The sequence below is a fragment of the Poecilia reticulata genome, linkage group LG10, assembly GCF_000633615.1.
Source record: "Poecilia reticulata strain Guanapo linkage group LG10, Guppy_female_1.0+MT, whole genome shotgun sequence".
NCBI lineage: Eukaryota > Metazoa > Chordata > Actinopteri > Cyprinodontiformes > Poeciliidae > Poecilia > Poecilia reticulata.
Genome location: NC_024340.1, coordinates 28224513 through 28245464, shown reverse-complemented (window position 1 = coordinate 28245464; position 20952 = coordinate 28224513).

The following is a 20952-nucleotide window of genomic DNA, read 5'->3' as shown; positions in this document are numbered from 1 at the left end:
TACATCTCACTAAAACGTTAGCTACTGTAACTCTGAGCACTAATCATAAACACAAGGAATTAACCAAAACATCAACACAAATGTCACACTATTTAAAAGTGTAAGCTAAGCACGCTAAACATTTTCAAAGTTAGCAAAATGGTGAAGTGCTAAATGAAGTATTAGCTCCACTATTGGCATTTTCTTAAATGACACTAAATCAGATAAAACATTTTCTTATTTAGGTCAATGAGCATTACCAAAATGATTCTTAAATGACAGAATGAGAGAATTTTTTTTCCTAACTATTTTACATAGAATTCCATTACTTTTTTAAATGTTGGGCTCAAATGTTTTGATAATCCTTCTGGTTTAAATTTTAATTGATTCTTTCTGAGAGCACTGGGGCAACTTCATTAAGTGATGGAGGGAAAAAAGACTTTGTAAGTCCCAAAGTAAGGAGTTTCAGCCTAGTTCTAAGTTCTAATATCTACTTTTGAACATGGGGTGGAAATGAAAAAGGAGATGAAAAGAAGATTCAGAGTCAGGCTTGATTCATCAGCTTTCAGCCCCTAAATCACCACATCAGAACTGGAAGATGGTGAATTACTTCCACTCATTTGGAAGGAGGCAGACCCCTGTTTTTTTGTTAAAAGGAAAGAAATTAGCTCATGTTTTACTGGCGACTCGTCTGTAGTTTGTCCTTCTGTAATATTTAACATGATTTCTCATTAGTTTATCATGGATATTTCCAGTATATAACAATTATGAGTCAGTAAAAGTTGATAACTGGTACTTATTCCACAAAATAGGATCAGGGATTTTTTGTTGTTGTTCTATATTTATTCATCAGTAACTTTTTCCAGTGACTGGCACATCTCACATCTGTGGGAGAAAGTCCATTTTTAGTTGTTCTTTTCTTTTAAGCAGTTACCACAGATTACATTTCCTGTAACTGGAAAGTATTATCTATAAAAACTGGTTTTGGCAACTGTAGATTACTCCTGCATTTGACCATGCCATTTCAAACTAAAGAACTTTAAAAGCTTTATATCCAGCATCCCTGTAATAAAACAACCCCCCAAGTATTTTGTATTTCTCTGGGAATGTGTTGAAAATGATCTAATTCCTCACACCTTGTTTAAAAAATTTCCACTGCTTATTACGCTTGGTTGTCTTTCGAACAGCAGACGCTTCCATCATTTGTCGAGCCTTATTGATTTTACATCTGTTTGCAACCAGCATCCGATGATGTCTGAAGGGATGAGAAGCGTCTCTGGCGATCGGGTGACCTCTTGGTGCGGAGGAGAGGTGTCGACCTGTCACTTTGCACCAAGCGCTTGTCACTATGCCTGACTGTGAAACCGGCACACGTCTGCTGGTCTGACCGGCTCCGCTGAGGCTGAAGGGTTCGGGGAGTAAGTCATTTCAGGGCACCAAATGAATTTCTATAATCGAAATTTCAAGGGCAGTGGAACAGAGAGTAAAGCTCTCTGCTGTACGAGTGTTTGATGCTCACAACTTACAAATACACACACAACTTCTCAAAGTGCTGAAATGGGCTTTGTCTTAAAATATAAATCATACATTATATGCTTTGCGAATACTAAGCAGGTGAAGAACATTTTTTTATGTGCCACATAAGTTTGCTGGGATGTAGAAAAGCCTGCAATGTTTATTAAAGAGTTGAATAAGAAAATTAATTATGTAAGTCAACCTAACAAATTGTAGTAAATACATTTTTTGGTTTAGTTTATGTCAAACATAACAATTATATATAGTTTTATGTTTAAAATGGGACAAATATGAACTTATTCAACTTATAAAATATAACCCCAGGATCTCAATATCAAAGGATTCGTTGGCAGCCATTGGGGATTATACTTGTCATTAAACATTCAATATTGATTGAACATAAAACAATAAAACTATTAATATAAAAACAGGTTTACAAGTGGCATTATACATCAACAGTGCATCTGTAAAACATTCACAGTGCCTCACTTTTTCCACATTTTGTTATGTTACAGCCTCAATAAAAAGAAAAACAACGATCATATTTACGTAGTTAAATGTACAATCTGTTTTCTTTCTTTAAAACCTTTAGTAATCCATGGATTCTTTGTGTTCTTAGGTTTCTTGCTGAAATGTTTTTTTGGGCAAAATCCATCATGTAATGTTTGAAAATAATCATAGGTATAATGTATAAAGTATAGGATTAATTGTGTTTGCACTCACATCATGTGACACTGGGCAATTTTAAAAATAGTCGGCGTTTTAGCAGGTGGTTCAGATGCCATTTTTTATTATTAAATTTATTACAACATAAACAAGCATAGCTTGTTATGTTAGGATGAAGTTCAGTGGAAAATGCTATTAGTGAAGATTTTTTAATATGATTAATTTGAGAAATAAATGTCTGGGTTTTTTAAGGCTTAAGGCTGCTCCCTGACTCAGGAAATAATCTGTCTTCTGAGCTCAGACTTGTTTTAATTACCTTAATGTACATCCGGGCAGAAGACAAAGCCTTGACTATGCAGTCTTTTCTGGAGTATTTCTGAGAGCAAAATGAACAAAATGTTATCGTTAGCTTATAGACTTACTGGGCTGCAATGATGTAACTGGAGTGCAGCACTTCACCAACCCTCAAAACAAATATATTCAGCTTCAATTAAGTCAGTTACAATTAATAATGTTGATTGTTTTTAATTGGTTTTGCCTCGATAATTGTGTCCTGGAGCATGATTGAAATTAAAATCAATCACATTCCTTTGCTTATTTCTTCTTCCAAACAAAATGACATGAGCGCTTCTGACACAAGTCTTCATATCGCTTTCAGAAAAGGAGACACTTTTCCCGACAGGCTACATCGCATGTCGGCCTGAATCACTTTCCTCTCACTCCATTTGCTGCTGCTTCCAAATCAGCTCTCCATCTCAACGCTTGCTAATGTCTGCTCTATCCTTTTGGAGACTGTACTCCTTCTGCGGAGGGAGATTTATTTTTTCACCTCCAAGGAATGATGGCAGCTATCCAGCTTGTGTCAGCTGGAGTTAAGGCCTCTTGCTGCTCCAGCAGTGATGTCTGTCTGGGTTAGCTGGGCTGGCGGAAAGGAGCAGAGGGCTTGTCTTGGCCCATATATGGCAAAACAAGCTGACTTAGACTTAATCTAAGGTGCTTTGTTTATTTTTATTTATCAGTTATTTTAAATAATTATTTTTATAATTATTATAATTATATCTTTAAACTTTCTGACTGCATGGTTTATCTGACAATAAGACAAAAGTTTGAAGTAGTTTGTCTCACAGAATTGTAGAACGTTTTGCTTTTTCATAAAGTGACACAAGTCTAACAAAGTCAGTGGCTTTACAGACCAAAGATTGGTTAGCATAGTCTTGCAGATGATACACAATACATTCCAATTTGACCAAGTTACTCTGACTCCACCCATTTACTTAGAACAAATCAGTGCATGGATGTGCCATAACTTTCTCCAGGTGAACAGAAACAAAACTGTCATTGTCTTTGGAACTAAAGAGTAAGGATCTAGAGTCGGCTCAAAGCTTCAATTATTACAGCTAGAAACCAGCAATCAGGCCCGAAGCCTGGGGGTAGTGATGGACCCAGACCTGAGCCTGCAGACAGTTACAAACTTGACCTTGTATCACCTGAAGAACATTTTCAGAGGTAGAGGTCCCAACAAGATCTAGAGAAACTAATCCATGCATTTCACTTAAGTCACATTGATTATCTCAACAGCGTCTTCACAGGTCTGTCTGAAAAGTCTATCCTCCAGCTGCAGCTGATCCAGAGCGCTGCTGCTCATGTTCTCACTAAAACCAGGAGGAAAGAGCACATCACCCCAGTTTTAAAGTCCATAAACTGGCTTCCTGTAGCTCAGAGGATAGACTTTACAATACTGGTAATTTATAAATCAGTGACTTGTTAGCAACATAACGTAATAAGTGATTTTAAAGTGATTCTGCTGTTATAACAAACAGCAGAAATTGTTAGTTATAACAGAGCAGGACGTTTATACAGGCAGTGAACATCATTCCTCCTTTACTAAAAGCTCTGGAAAAGCATTCAGTCATAAGTTTATTTCTATAGCACATTTCAAAAAGGCAATTCAAAGATTACCATTAAAATTACTTTGAACTACAGGGACAGGAAGACTGAAACTTTAAAATCATTCTGTGGTTTTAAACAATTAGTCCATTCCTATTCCACACTGCTGCAATAATAAATAATGTAAGTCCTTTAATGAAAGTTTTCCTTTATACACTAACCATTCTCTTCGTCTATTCAGCTGCTTGTTAACACGAATATTAAATCCACCAATCCACATGGCTTGATGTATTAAAGAATATAGACATGGGAACAATAACTTGCAGAAGCTCAAATATAGCATCAGAATGAGAAAGGAAGAAGTTTTAAGTTTCTTTGAATGCAGCGTGGCTATAGGTGCCAGGTGAGCAACTTTCAGAAACTCCTGATTTACTGGGATTTTTGCACACAACCATCTGTCAGGTTCACAAAGAAAGAGAGACATGAAAAAATATCCAGAGAGCAGAAAGTTGTGCAGATGAAGATGTCTTGTTGATGTTGAGGTCAACAGAAAATGTGCAGACGATAAAGATGTTACCTCAAATAACCACCCGCACAACCGCGGTATGCAGAATACCTTACAGAACATGTCAAAGCTATCAGCACATGGGCAAATATAGCAGCAGAAGACCAGCTAAAAACAGGAAACCGACACCACATGGTCACCAGAATTGAACAATAAAAGATTTTCTTGGTGAACTCCTTAGCAGCAGCCTGGCTGAGTGTAGTTGCTGATCCTGCCCATTTCCTTCTGTCCTCTGAGTTCCCAGCTGCAGATGCCTATTCCTAACAATGCACAAAATCATGTCTAGCTGGTTCTGCAGTTACTGTAATGTCAATATGGACCAGCATTTCTAAGCAATGCTTCCCACACCTTGTTAAATGTGCAACAGCTGGTCACACCTGGTACTGGCCAGGTTTACCTAATAAGACGGCTGGTTTGTGTTTTTCTAGTACATTTACTAAAAGTTGTATATCTTTTACCTTTTCCAGTCAAAATTCAATGTTTATGCATTGAGTAGCACCACGTTGGGCACTTCCTGTTTAGTTTGTATCTTATGGTCATTGAACTTCTTCAGTAATTGAAAATATGAGAGAGCAAACAGTCTGCTTAAGCCCCCACTCTTTGAATGGGTTTCCATTATTAACGGGGAGGTAATTCCTGCCATTACAGCTCAGCAAAACACTAAATCTTAATGACTTTCCTGGCAGTAATGGCCGGCTCCTTCTTGTTATTTTTTATGTGCTCCCTAAAACCAAATATGTTAATTAGGTGTATTAGTATGCTCAGTTAGACGGGCTGCAAGAGTTCAAAGACAAAAGGAGCTCAATCCTTCGACACGCATTACGCCTGCAGAAGACGTCCAACTCTGTTGGGAATTGTTGATGAATGTTTTATATCACTTTTTTATGCAATAAATATTTTGTGAAGTGGACTGGTGTAGTCAAGGAGAGAGACTTTTACGCTACGATACCCAGAACGTGATGTTAGATGGACAACTTTAATTTGTTTTCCACCATCTAAAAAATGTTTACTTTCATTAGTTGCTACAATAAGCATAGGAGGGTTTCTGATTTCAAAGCATAACTAAGTTTCTTTTCATTAAGCAGCCCTGCTGTTGGTACTTTGTGTTGGATTGTACTCTCCAATGTCACACGACTTCAGCTCAGAAATAAACCACATCTAATGCAGCGTATTACCCATATTCCAGTTCAGTGGTTCAGTGTGGCTCTCTGCAGGGCCGCCGCTCTTCTCTCTGTTGAAAGGCTCCTCTTTGTATTGTGGAAGGTCTGGCTCTTTGTGTAATTGTGCCAAACATGGTCCACTCCTACACTTTTCTGCATGCTGACAGAGAATCAAGATGTAATTGCACAAAAACTATCAGTCATAATTGCTTCCCACAACTTCTGTGCACATCCTCTTGTGCTGAATATCCCTGCATTTTAAAGAGAGCCCTCCCTTTGTTGGAGAGCGCAGTGCTGCTGTGTGGGATTGGACTGTTGCCATGTGGTAATGGAAAAGGGGAGCCAAAGACCATTCTGGACGTCTGCAAGGTCTTTGTTCCTGCTATTGTCAGCAAATGCCAGTCGATGATGCGGGGGCTGCATGCAGAGCTCGTTTCTATCTCTTAAGGGCATGACATTGCGGTGGGTTCGTTTGAATGATGAGAGGTTTGTTTTCGTTTTTGGTTTTCTCCCCTATTGAAGTATGAACTTTCTCATGTGGAGTTTTGACTGCGTGGCGTATAGGCCTGCTTCACCTGACAGGGATATATTGTTTCCAGCTGTAAGAGACTGAAGAGACTGGAGCTGAAGCTGTAGTTTATTTAGAGTTGTGATCTTTAAAGGCGGAACAGTGGCTTCCTGTGTGCTCTGTTGTTGCAGAGAGTTAAGAGTAGCAGAGAGTTTGAGGTGCAATGTGCAAACAGGTAGAGCTTTGCCAAGATGTACAGCTGCAATCAGACATTTAGGCATCAATAGTGTTAATTTTGGTTTCTACTGATTTATTTGAACTGTTCCTTTGAGCAACAAAAACTGCAACGACTCTACAGTAAAAGAATTAGATGCACATGTTTTTTTTTTCTCCATTTCATTGCATGATGAAGTCAAAACTTTATTCCAGTACTAAAGTCAAATTGTTGAGAAAAATTCAAAAGTCAATTTCTTGAACTTAGTTAAAATATTGAGAATAAACCAAAGATGAAGAAAAAATGGAAACTGATGTACTCTCTTCAAGCAGCTTTAGTATACTTCTGGATAGCCTCCATTTATAAGTGGTTTATGCCAAAAGACAACAAACGTCTTTATTAAAGCTTGTTCTGATGTATTTGGACCAGGCATGGCTTTATGGTGGGTTTGCTTTTTCAAATTTATTCTTGTCATGTTGACTTTTCCAACACATTTTTGAATGATTTTTACTTGACAATCCTGTCAAGACTATTGATATCCGTGTTGCAGATGCACTTTTCCTTTCACTCTTTTTCCCTCCACTAAACTTTCTACAAATATGCTATCATTTTTTTTCTAACTTCCTGACACACAGAATTTTGGACTTTCACTATCAGTAAGTCCTAATCATCAAAATGACCTGAAGTAAAGGCCAGAACTATTTTTCTCTGTGTAATGAATGTATATAATGAGTTTCTGTAAAAAGAGCCAGGAAATATGGAACTTTTTCACAATGTTCAAATTTTTTGAGCTGTACTTCAATCATGCCAGTCAATGATGGCAGCAAAGTGGCAGACCACCTGCCTCCTTGAATAATTCATCTGCCAGTAGCAACTGTCAGTCATCCATCTTGAGGATACACACAGCCCTGTATAGTACTGATAGACTACAGACACATTAGCATCATTCTTTGCAACCTCTCGTCTTGAGAGATCACTCAAAGTGAACACACACCCCTCGTTTTCCACCTATAGACAGCGCACACACAAACGTTCCCAAAAATGAACAACAATGGTTCATGATCTTTAGCCCAGTAATTCCCAGTTTAGGTTTGTGTCCAAAACCCCCATAGTGTTAGCAGCGGAATGCTTTTAACAGGATTCCCGCTTGCCAGACTTTCCTTGGACTGGATGTGTTCGGATGGCGGGTGTCTTTGTATCCACTAATTAGAAGGAGCTCAGTCCAGCACGCCTGTGTGTTTGGCAAGGACCTGACAAGCACATTTTTAAACCTTTTTTTTCCTGAATATTGATGTTGCAGTTATTTTAGTGACCACACAGCCGGAGCTGCTCACTGTGGATTTATACAGGTTTAGTATGTAACTTTTAAACTGAAACCAAGTTTTATTTCAGCTGACATGTTTCCTGTTTTTGCATGAAAACCTGAGTTCAGATAGAAAATCTGAACTCAGGTTGTTGTTGTTTTTCAACAGAGGTAGATGGTGATAGTCTGTAACAAGACTGTTTGTGGGCCCAAATATCCTTTCTTAGGGGTGGTTATCAGTTTCAGCCAAAATGTTGATAGTAACACCACATTTGACAAAAAAGCAGCATTGCAGCCATGCAAAACGGTAAAGAAGTGTCTTTTTTAGGCTACAGCACTATACTACAACTAGCTCTAAAACATAGGGATGTTAATTCACTAAACATTAAGAAATGCATTGATGTCAGCTGCTAATCTTTTCATAGTTGAAATTCTGGCTTATGCAAGAAGGTACAATAAGAACAGTCAAGATATAAGCGCTGAAAAATCAAACCACCAAACGTTTTTTGTTCACCTTTTATAATTAAAAGAAATTTACTTGTTATAATTAAAAGAAATGTACTTGTTAAGATCTGCAATCTTTCAGAAACCAGACAAGTGTTGGTGGAAAAGAAGAATGGAGATAAATCTGACCTGTTAGACTGCAGAAGACTTGAGACTGGGTTCAGGTTCACCTACCAGCAGAGCAACCACCACACAGCCAAACAGATTCTAGAATGGCCTAGGCAAATTTCAAAATAAGATAAGAATCCAATTGGGAATCAGTGGCAAATTTAAAAAACTGATGTTCAGATACCACTAAAATGTTAATGAAACAAAATTTAGTCTCTAGATGTGTAAAATTGGTAAACAACAGAAGACAGCTATAATTGTAGTGAAGCCTGGTTCTGCACAACAGACGTCGGCAGTAAAAAGTTTGTGGTTTGTGGGAAAACTATGGACAAAATAAATGAGCAAACCCATAGAACGACATCGTGAGAAATTAGAAACGTTTAAGTACACAAAGCTAAAAAGGAATTTGGTAAATCCCTTCAGTTCATGCATTACTGACCAACCTGAGCCAGTAGAAAAGGTTGGAGACGAAAGCCAGAGACAAGAAACAGCGTCACCCCAGAATTAATTAGAGGACCTTTGGCATTTTTCCAAAATGAAACAACGGGGAAACAGGAAACCCAATTACACCCTCAGAAATGTGTCAAGCAGGTTGCGAGTTCTGCTACCATGCATTCCCAGTCTTCTGTAATGAACAGTTCTGGTTGCCAAAGGCACTGATGCTGGCTTCTTTCACAAAAGGTGTGAAGTGAAATCTCTGTGCTGTGAGAGCGAGACAGCAGCGCTCCCCGGGCTTCACAAGAGCAAAATAAACAGCGAAACGTCAAGCTATCTGTGACAAACTTCACCATCTGCCCCTGCGGGGTGGAGAAGAGGCTGACCGCGAATGTACCCCACATGCTGCGGATCATGCTTTCTGTTAATAACGCCTTTAATTAATGTAAACATGTAATTAGGCAGGTGATGAGCGATATTAGCAGCCAATCACAAGGGGGGGCAGCTTAGACAAAAATCACTGTCAGGTCATTGAAAAATCCTCAATAACCTGCTGTGTGCACAGTATAATAGTCCCTTATCTTTTAATGGCATGTTGCATGCTGGGATAATGAACAGCTGCCATTCAGGGGAGTTCAGTACAAATGTCATACTGATGAATGAAGAGGGCTGGGACTCGATGCTGACGCTAATGGGATGTTTGAGCTACATGTGATCATCGCTGTTGGCTTTTCTGTAGCATAAGAACTCAGCATCAACAGTGCACAACTATGTAGAAATAATAGATATATGTTCATAATAATATATGTTCAATTAAACTTTTCAACAAGTATTTTAACACTTTAAACTAATAATAAGTAATTTTGACAGGATATTACCCTAATATATTAATAAAAGGCTCAGCCTCCTACACCTACACAGAGTATTACAGGTTGGTGACGCCACATTGAGAAGACAAATACCAAAAGGAATAATGCTAATACTCTGTAATTTAAAACACATTTGAACAAATAAATGTGTTCAAATAAAGTCAGAGAGATGAAAGATGCCTCAGTGAACAAAAAACATGAATCCCTCTGAGCGAATGAGAATCCAGCCCACTCTTACCTTGACTTGTATGTTCTGATATTTTTACACAAGTCATTACAATTCTTCAAAGGCCACAAAGTCAACCAGTTAGCAGATCAAATATCAAAGTGGATGTTTTTAGACACTCGAAATTTAAAATTAGCATATTTCTCCCTCAAATCTACTTTTATGTGGTTGGGATTGATGTTCCCATGATGTCAGTTTGTGCATACGTTAAGACGTCTGACAAATGGTGCCACCTTTTACTTTAAAGTATTTTAGTAAACAGAGGAGTTTATGATTGCCTGCGAGGAGCACAGGTCAAACATGTCATCCCCCCTACTGGGTCCTTTGTCTTTGGCATGAGGGATTTATGCAGACATGATGTTTGGTTTTCTCTGCTTTAGTCTCATCTGTCAGAAACACATGTTCTTCCCAAAGTCTTGTAGATTTCTTAAAGGCCAAGGCTTGTTGTGTCTGAGAAAGAAGCCTTGAGTGTTTTTGTTATTTTTCTGAGCATTTTATGGTCTGACCTGGGAGTATACTTGCTTGCAGGTCCTCTCCTGGGCTTATTGGATGCTGTCTTAATGACTTTTGCTAATCATCCCTCTCCCTCTCTCTCTGTTCTGCAACTCAAGTCCTTGAGTTCCACTGTTCTTCAAATGAATGGTCAATGACGTCTGCTTTGCAAAACTTGGTGACCCCTGTCTTCATAACCCATAACTGTATCTAGAAGATAATTGTTGATATGTTTCCTACTTGCCAAAACTGTGTTACCAGATACCTGTATGATCTGGATCAGCAAAACAACTCAACTTTCTGCATTTATACATTTATAAAGACAATCATACTTAGTTCTCTGCTCTTCATTATGTTGCTGCCGATGAGCCACTCTGTGAAAAACTTTCTCCATCCTGAGTGTTAATATTCTTAAACTTTATGACCACAAGCTGCAGATCCCAACCATCAAAGAGGTTTGGAGAGACCTGAGAAACCTGCAGCTTCAGGCTGAACTGTAACTTCACTGCAACAGGTTCTTACAGTGTCTTGCATCAACCAACTGGTGTCATTTCCCATCAAACATTCACTGACAAAAAAACACCTCTCAGATACTTTAGAGTGGCTTCTGAGTCCCAACACAGATTATGTGATTTTGTCACAAATTTAAAAGCAAACTCTGATGGTGAAAGTTCTCCTGGAAAGTTTGGCTTTAAATGTTACAACCAAAATGTAGTGATTTATGTTTTCCTTGAAACCCATCAAGTGTAATAATTAATCATTCCTTTAGTAATTAATTCATTTGATACATTTCTTTTCCTTTTTGGCAATATTTTTCTCTCTTATTGTTGCTCAAAAACGTCTGGAAATATGTTCAATTCGCACTGGCGTTGGAAAAGCTCGTGTCAGTATACACAGATGTGATATAGTGATCTTTCCGCATGATAAAGTGTTGCAATCACTCATGACGTGCTGCAACTCCACGATGCAGAGCTGGAGGAAAAACCTGCTTTAATATTTTCCAAATGAGTGGAACTTAGTGTCGGGAGGGCAGCCGCTTACAAGGTTGATTCACAGCCTGTGATAAATGTAATCACTGTACGGATGGATTTACAGGTTACCTCGAGGTCACAGTGCCTCTCTCGCTCTGTTTGACACCAGAAAAACATCTGGAACAGCCATCAGTGAAACGCTGGTTTCAAACAAGGAACCATAGGTCATTAAATAGGTCTATCAGGCTTTTGAAGAAGGAGTTTGATCAAAGGCGTGTGCAGTCGACTGTCTGGTTTCTTCCCCTGTAGGCTTTTCATCACATCACAAGGACAAGGAGAAGCTTTGGATGGGTAGGAGCCCAACTTAGTTTAATTAAAGCAGCAAAACAAAGACGGGCCTCCCAGGTGGCAACAAAAAAGAAACATGTTTCTGGTAGCCTGGAAAAGTGTCCACACCTCTTGAAACTTCTCACTTTCTGTTGCATCACATCTCCAAAAGTCACTGTAACCCAACAGAGGAAGGTAATACATGTATTTTTGAAACCAACACATTTTAATTTTTGGCAGAAATGTGACAAACTAATGCGTTTCCTAGTGACTTATGCTGGTTGAAAATACCAACCACAAGAATTGATGAGTATAAAGAACTTTTCTCATTTTTCTTTTTAATATTACCTTTTACACTTCGTCTTATTAAATCTGAAATGGCTTCCTAAGACCGGACGATTTATGTTTTGTTTTTCCTCTTCTTTAATGTTTTCATTACTTTAAAATTGCAGGAGAATATATTAGTTTAGGATTGCAAGCCCACACCTTTTTACAACTTTTAATTTAAAATGATTAATCTGAAGTAAATGATCTGAGCTCCTTGAGTTCCTCTCCTCTCTTTTTCATGCAAACTTGTTATTGTCTCTGCTTTCCTCTAGAGAAACATGAAGCTCAGTCCAGTTGTGATCTTTCAACACAACCTTGACATTGTAATGAAGCTGTTTGTGACAAAGACAAACATAAATGCATGAACACTGTCCATTGGAAACTGTTAAGGTTAAAAACAAATGAATGTAAGATAAGAAGTTTGACCTTTGCAGTTTTTTAATATACTACATGTTGGAAGAGCTTTTCCTTCAACTCACAACATTATGATGTTTACATGGCTCCGTTTCTAAAGGTTACCTGCCACTAGAGTTATTGCAAGCTGTGGCTCCTGATGGCAAAAACACTGATTACTTCCTGTGCGACTCCAGGTACCTGGGGCCACAAGTATTAATTCTGCGGTTACACTTTACCAGGTATTCATAAAGGAACACTTGGAGTAATATTGTTGCAAATGCATATAATTAATGTGTTTGCAAGAACTCCAATGAAGGTCAAGCTGGAAATAAAAGATCTGAGAAAAAGTAAGACTTAAGTAGTTTCATGAGTGTGAAGAAAGAAATTGTTTTATATTCGCACTTGTAAATTTTAAAAACTTTTAAAATATTTACATTCATACATCAATAAAAATGAGCATATGTGACCATTGCCACACATTTTTGGAAGTATCTTGGCAATAGCAATGTAGTTTGTGGCCTCACCTTCTAATGCATAGTAAAATTCATAATGGATTTTATGATGTGAGCTGGTCAGGTATTGCTACGGAAACCTCTAAAATACGACACGTCCACCTTCAGGTTTATTGTAAACATTCTCAGGGCAAAATATTCATCATTCCCCATAAAAGCTAACACTTGTGCAATGTCTTTCTGGTCATGCAAGCCTGAACTCTGAAAACAAAAGCAGCTGGACCCTGGTCATGGTCCTGTGTTGACATTTTACTGTTTTGGAGACTCATTTTAGCGTCTTGTGGTCAAGGTGTCAAGGTGAACTTGCTTGGATAGACCCTACCAGACAATCAAGCTTCTAAAGTCTTTAAGTGAGATCTGAGCATTTGGAAGTTTACAGCTATGAGAAATATAAATCAGTGTGTAATATTAACATAACTTTCTATTTAATAATTTATTGTATTAAACATTTTTATTAAACTGTTCTTCGCCACACAGCCTGGGGAAAAAAAGAACATTTTCACTTAGATGAAGGAAAACTTCAAAACAAAATGTGAAACTCAGCAAAGTCACATGTCAGCAGCTTGATCCATTCAGGCATTTTAAGTGGTTTTAACACAACTTGTTTAAATTGAGTGCCAGAAAGACAGGAAGGTTCTAGACTAGAGCCTTAAGGTGTTGATTCAGAAGAAGATTAATTAGTGTTTCTTAGCTGCTCAAGAAATCCTCATATTAGATGTGAAAACATTTTTAAAGGGATGTTGCTGCTCAAATGATGGCATTTGCAATGACAAATTTAAATGAAAATATGGAATAAAAAGCTTTTATATTTAAATGCTTTCAAAAACAACAACAAAAGGTGATCCGTGTTGTGATGCTCCTCCTAACCTTCAATCCAATGTACAACAGAGACGTTTCTAGATGCTCCAGATATTCTGCAAGTAGCTTGTTGACCAGAAGCCCTTAAGACTCACTAACATCCTTCCACAAAGTCCTGCACATCCACCGTACGTTTAGCATTCTGACAGATGTGACATTTTAGCAATCAATTCCCGGCTCGTCACCCTGTTTATCTGCAGCCAGAGCACTTCACAGTATTGATGATAAGAATGCAGAGAGCTCTAATCTGCTGCTTTGACTTGATTGTTCTTAATCATCTTCTCTTGTGAATCTTTTCAGTCACAAAGACAATCAATGTGCACGGCTCATTGTTTTGGGATTTCTACATGAGCAAAACCATAGACATAAAATGAAAACAACAAGCAAAGATTTATTTTTGCCTGGATTCTGATTTTAGTTCCACCTCATTGTTGTTTGAATTACACAGCACCAGACGACAAAACACCCATTGTGAATAAAAAAACTTTCCATATTCCCTATTTCCATCTGTCTTGATCTTCAGAGAACTTAATTTCAATGTTCTGAACCCACTTCAAGAGTCGGTTTGAGGTTTTAGATTGCAGCCGCACTTAAGTGTGATAAGGGGGCTTGAATGCATCAACACAAGCCAGACCCCTCTCAGCTCTGGCTGAAAGGTTTCCTAAAGGACACTGGGCTGCTTGAACCATAAGAAAATGCACTTGGGAAAATCTGAAGTGTGCACGGAAGAGACAAGGATTTAAGAGGCCAAGCTTTACGTGAACACAGTGTGGTTTGTACCTAAAGACTGTTGAATCTGTGGAAAAAAATGAGGAGTTTGGTAGCAGTAAAATAAAACTTTTATTTAAAACATGACACAACATCTTAGATTAAGAAAATAACTTTCAGTTTAGGCTGCGTGCTCATAAACAAGCCACACCCATCAACCTAACTTACTGGCTATGCATAATTTACCATCTGGTAACACAAGTATAATCATAAATTAATCTCAGGAAAACAAGGAACTGAAATATCTAGTGACAGTTAGGATAGAAACTTCTTGACGGCTACAACAGCAACATTCTGAGATTGCAAAGACAATCTCAGATATCTCAGATTTTCAAGTTGCTTGGCTAATTTGAATGTAAGTTATAAACGAAGGAAGTAGGGGTTGTAATTTTCTCAGAGCTTTGCAAATCAGAATATCGAATGCCTGAATTCAAGTGTGCATATCGGCAAGGTTTCAGTGGTTTTGCCTTCATGGAAATAAAAATATGCAGGTGCCTCTGGCAGTATTAGCTTTCTTACACATGAGAACTTGAGACCTGAATACAGCTGTATTTACATGGAGAATGCTTGAATTCATATTGTTCCCGTTGTCTGGGGGAGAGCTGCATGTCTTTTTTTCCTCAGGCACATGCTGCAGATATGTCTGCAGAGTTAGGCTCTGAAAGATGTGTCTGATGTTAATGATGGACAATTGTTTCATAGTTTTTCCCCCCATTAGTCAATTCTGCAAAAGTCTTCCGTGCAACAGACCTACATTGTGTTGCTCTGCCCATGAATTTCCAGTGAATGCCTCATTGTTTGCCCTCTCAATACGTTGATTAGTCCAATTTAATTTGGTGGATTTATTATTGAGCTCTGCTGAAGCCCAACAGCAAATGGTGGTGACAGGAGTTGGTTCAGAGACATAAGCATCTATAACACGCACGCACCCGCACGCACGCGTGAACACACCCACATCGATGTACACTACACTTGTGTTCGTCAGTCCATGCAGTATTCTGCTCCAACAGCTGCTTGTGTGTTTATTTTCTGTCTGTGTCATGATAAACACAATTGTCTCCCATGAATCTTTCTTTCTAAGCCTCAGCAGCAGCAGCATTCAGTCCAAACCCCCTCATTACCTTTATCATTAATTCTCACAGGCTGCTATGAAATGTCATAGCTGAGTTTATTACTTTTATAGTCATAAATAAATCTTATAATGAAAATAATCTCTTGTAAGAGAAGGAAAGAACCAACTTTTGACCTCTGGAAGCTGTTCCTTCCACAAGCATATTTATAATTCATCTTAAACTTTTAAACATTTTAGTGCAGTTTATGTGATGACACAAATGAAATTGACCGAATAAAAAAACCTGCATTTAAGTGTGTGGTTGTTTGTGGGTAGAGCATCACTGTACTTTTTCCATTTCTAGGTTGGTGGAATGTTAGAGAACATAAATTTGTTCTCTAACATTCTCTAACAAACCTCTGAGACCTTCAGAGAACAGTTGCATTTATACTAGGATTAAATCACACAGGTGAGCCTACTTCATTTCCCCAGGTTTTATTTGTAGGTAATAATGTAAAGGTATCAGAAGACAAATACGGACTTATTTAAATGAGTAAGCTATTTCAAAAACAATGTATAATTTGTTTTTTCTCTTCTAAATTGTTCACATCTTTTTGTTGCTCAGCCATATCCAGTCAAATTAATCATAGTCTGTAAATGCTTCTGGCATTTGGGATATATTGGGACAATGCAAACCCAAAACAAGAGCAAAACCTTTTACTAAATATCTTGTCCAGGCAATCAAAAGATAGTTGTTAACCCTGTTTTTGTAAAGCAAATTACTCACTGGGCCAGCAGAAAATCTTAAAGAAATCAAGTATTTTCTCAGTTTCTATGGAAACATTGTGAGGAGTTGTTTACTCTTGTTTTGGTGCTGCATTAAGACCTTCTCCACACAATGAGGAACCTTTTGTAAAACAGCGTTTTTGTTCCCTATTTTAAAACAGATTTCTACCACTGCAGACCTGGCAACACGGGCAAATCTGATTTAAATTTGATGCTAATCCATAAATTAATTGTGAATGTAAACAAATGTAAACAAATTGGCTCTGTTGGCTACGATCAAAACAACAGGAAAACACATTGCTTTGATAGAATATAAATATATATTTTGTCCCACAGTGGTGAAATTCAGCAATACCAACAAGAGTTGAAGGAAAATAGAAGCATGGATATTCAAACTAAGGTAAAAATAAAAATATCTTTTAAAACAGAAAAATAAGAATAACAGATGGTACAGTGTGGACAAATTTACAACATAAAATAATACCATAGTTCTTTAAAAAAAAGCACACTCTGAAAGAAATGCACAATTGAGTAGGCTCAAAAAATATAACATGCACATGTATATGTTGTGCATAACAAATTATTTCCAAGAAATGAGAAAATATGTGCATAATTTGCATAATGGCCTGTTCTTATCCCTCCCATTTTTCATAAATTTTCCATAAATTCTTGAACTTCTAGTGTTTTGATAGCTTACTGTTTTTAATGATTCAACGACTGATTCATAGCAACACGACTTTACCAACAAACATCCTGACGCTACATGAAGAACAAATCTAGAGTAATGAGACAACAACATACCAGCAGATAGTTTACCAAAGGTCAGGAAAGACGCGACAGCATGTTGGAGGAGGACAGTCTTTTGTCTCCTTTGTCGTTTCTCCATCATGTTGGCCTTTCCTTTGTAGCTGCCTCCATTGATGATGCTGTAAACAGCTTCATTATGGCTGCAGTTCTCTGTGGCTGCTGTAACACAGAGGCCTGATTTTTATGGCTCAATGTAAAACACTCTAATGAGCCTATCTGTGCATCCAAGCTGTTCAAAATGTAATTTGAAATCTGATCACTATCCTAAATTAAACGGAGCAAAATGAGTTTTTTCAGGCCAATTTCTTCCTAGAAAACATTTTAAAGTTTCCTGACCCTAAGGACACAAGTACTTTCTTTGCATTTCAATCCAGTTGATCAGAGGAAAACAATATTTGGTTGCAGTTAGAAATCTGACACTGCTTCAGATTCATTACTGCTGCTTTTCTCTACATAAGCAGTGACCTTCAGCCACTTTTACTGCACTGAGCAGTTATACTTTTATGAACTTAAAAATGAAAAAATTAGTATTATTTAGGTTCTTTTAGGTGCCTATCCCAGAAGCAATCAGACTTTATGATCTCCCTTCTTCCTGTCTTTACGGTTTCAAACTCAACACTTGAGGAAACATCTGGACATGTTTGGAAATCTAAACCTGCCATTTTCACTCAGTTAAATCCTGTTTGTCCTCTTTCCTTTAATAATTGAGGTTATTTATCTTTCTCTAGTTGTAGCTGTTCTAATTCCAGTTCTATTGAAACCTTTAATCAGACCATCTTAACTGAAATAACTGTCCTTTTGTTAATCTACCTTTACGTTTATGATTTCTTGACTTTTGCCCCTCAGAATTATTTTCTCTTTATGAACAATCTTCTGAACAATGGCAATGGTCGCTGACTCGGGAACAGTTTTAACTTGTCTTTTTAATAGATTTATTCTCTCATGTCATCCTCGAAGAAATTAAAATCAGTTTGAGTTATTGGCTCTTTCCTCAGTGTTCACAGCTGAAACATTGTAAAAGACAAGTTCCAGCAGCTGCCAGTGGTTTTCCTGAGGGATCTGTCTTTGGTCTCTTTACGTTTATTGTCCATCTTCTACATTTAGGAGCCATTTTTGGCTAACAGAATTATTCTTATGCTGATGTCACCCTGCTGCACACATCTACTAAACGTACTTCAACTCTCCCACCTTATTAAATAAATCATGAATGTCTTTTAACATCTTAAGCTAGATAAAACATGGGTTCTTGTGGCAGGAACTAAATCTGTCTAAGAGCGATGAACTTATGTGTCATTTCTTGTGTTCAGAAGTTAGAAAGCAGATTTAGTTAATATTGGAAGATTGAGCTCATCTCTTACATTTACATGTACTGCTATCATATAATGCTCTGGTTACATCTCAGACTCATTTCTGCACATCTTCTCTCTGGTTTACCACTTAATATTTTTCACAGACAGTTGGCGAACACAACTAGCAGAGTATTTACCCACTTGACATGTTAGTGGGGCCCCATGCACATTTTACTCTGAATAGTCACTAACCGGGTGACAACAGGGTTCTTGTATGCAACATACTTGTTTTACCCAGAAGAATCATTTAAGAAAACACAGTTATGTTCTCTGTGTAGCTCTGACTTAAGTCTGAAACTGGTATGAAAATATCCTAGTATTGTGTAATAAATATCACTTTTTCGCCAAATGTTGACGTGCATCAACCTGTTCAACCAGTTAACCATCATGTTGTCTGTGTACGTTCCCATCTAGGGTCCATCTGTCCAGAACATTTTTGATCAATATTGGCCCCATAGTTTGTTTTTTTCCTCCAGTCTTCCAGTAACTTTACCGGCTTCCGGTAAAATCCCACATTGATTTTGAGGTTTTTCTTCTTACTTTCAAGTCTTTCCATAAGCACTCAAATCCATATTTGTGATTTTCTGCACATCGTTTCCAGCACAAGCCGTTTGAGATCCATCTCCACATCTTTTCTCTCTGTTCCACCTGCTCTCCTGGTTTTCCTGGGTTTCAGAGCTTTCAGTCAAATAGCAACTTGTTCTTGAGACTCTGCAGGATCCGACTCACAGCCATATCTCCCTACCTGCAGCATGCAGCCTTTTCCTGAGACCCTAAACTTTCATTTAGGGTCTCAAATGTTACCTTTAAAAGGATTATCATCATTATTAAATCTACAAAGAATAACAAGAAAATGTGATCTGATGAGAGTTTGTGTTGCTCTTTGCCTGATGCATCTTTAAACCAGTAAACAACAACTAGTTTTGTTTGTTTTGACCAAATAACAAATTTTTCATTAGCAAACATAAATCTGGATGGGAGATTTATGTTCTCCTGTTCTCTCCAGTGAACTAAAAACTGTTACTTTGACATCAAAGTGTTAAAGTTCAGCTCACCTTCCTTTTTTAACTTACTTAAAATCAGACCCGTTTGTCGGCACTTCGCCTCGACCCTGAAAGGCTGACATTTCAAGTTTGAGAATTAACAAATTCTTGCTTCAAACTTTCTTATCAGGACCAGATAAAGGATTTAAAGGGGGGGGTGGGGGGGCTTTAAGAAGTCTCCTTACAGGTTGAGGAGAGACTTTGATCTGTTTGATCAGGACACATTCTGAGCTTAGCTTTTTAAGCTGACAGACTTTTTTTTTTGCTAATGCCTCAGTTTGAAATCTGCAACAAGATAAAGCGTTTCAAATACAGGCTTCAAGTCTTGCCAATTATCGTCTCTACAATGAAGGCTCCTTCTCTGTGTCCTTGCGTCTAGGTCTGCCATCTGTGCCTCCATTCCTTTTTCTTTGCTGTGCAACAAAGTCAGAAAAACATTCAGACGTGAAATGGAACCCAATGTAATTAACCAGTTGGTGCAGATGCTTAATTAAAAAAAAAAAAAACTTGGACCATGAACAAATTAAAAATTGATTTGGAAATGCATGGACGCAGTTTCAACTGTTGTTGATTTTGGCTCCTGAAAATAAGAAGACGATAAAACAAACATCTTTCCAACACTCACTTATTACCATAACCTTACATTTGCACTCTTTAACCTAAACTCTTGCTTACCATTAATGGTATTTGGTTGCATAAACTGATTTATGTTCATAGTATTTAAAATAATATCAAGGAGGATAAAGGAAAATAAAATAACTGAGAAAATGACTAAAACAGATAAATGGATCGATAGATAGAATGATAGGTGGAGAGAACGATTTAATCTTCATTCCAGAGCCCCGTCAGAGATTTTCACCTTAAACCTCAAACATTTCAATCCCTTTATTGTGGTGTTGAATACAGATTCAAGTCAGATCACAATGAGATCTCAGGCCACAATACAAGATAAAAATGTCCAACTTATATGCTATAAACCAGTGGTGCCTCACAAATGTGCCACTTGAAGAATGTTCAGAGTAAATACATGTCTAAAGCTTGTGGAAAACCTTCTGCACAGATGAAGACGCTGCAGCTGAAAGATAAGTGTCAACATCTTATTAAATACTTATGGATTAACGTTGGTATTTGTAAGACGCCAAATCCATGCAAATGTGAAGGTCAACTTCAAATCATAAATATAGGTGAGACTGAATTCACCTGTGCAGCTTAGGGCAGCAAAGAGCTGCCAAACAGACATATTGTGTTTTGTTTTTTTTTCTTTATCAGAAAAACAACCTGTTAAATCATATTTTATTACAAAAACAATCCAATACCTTATATTCA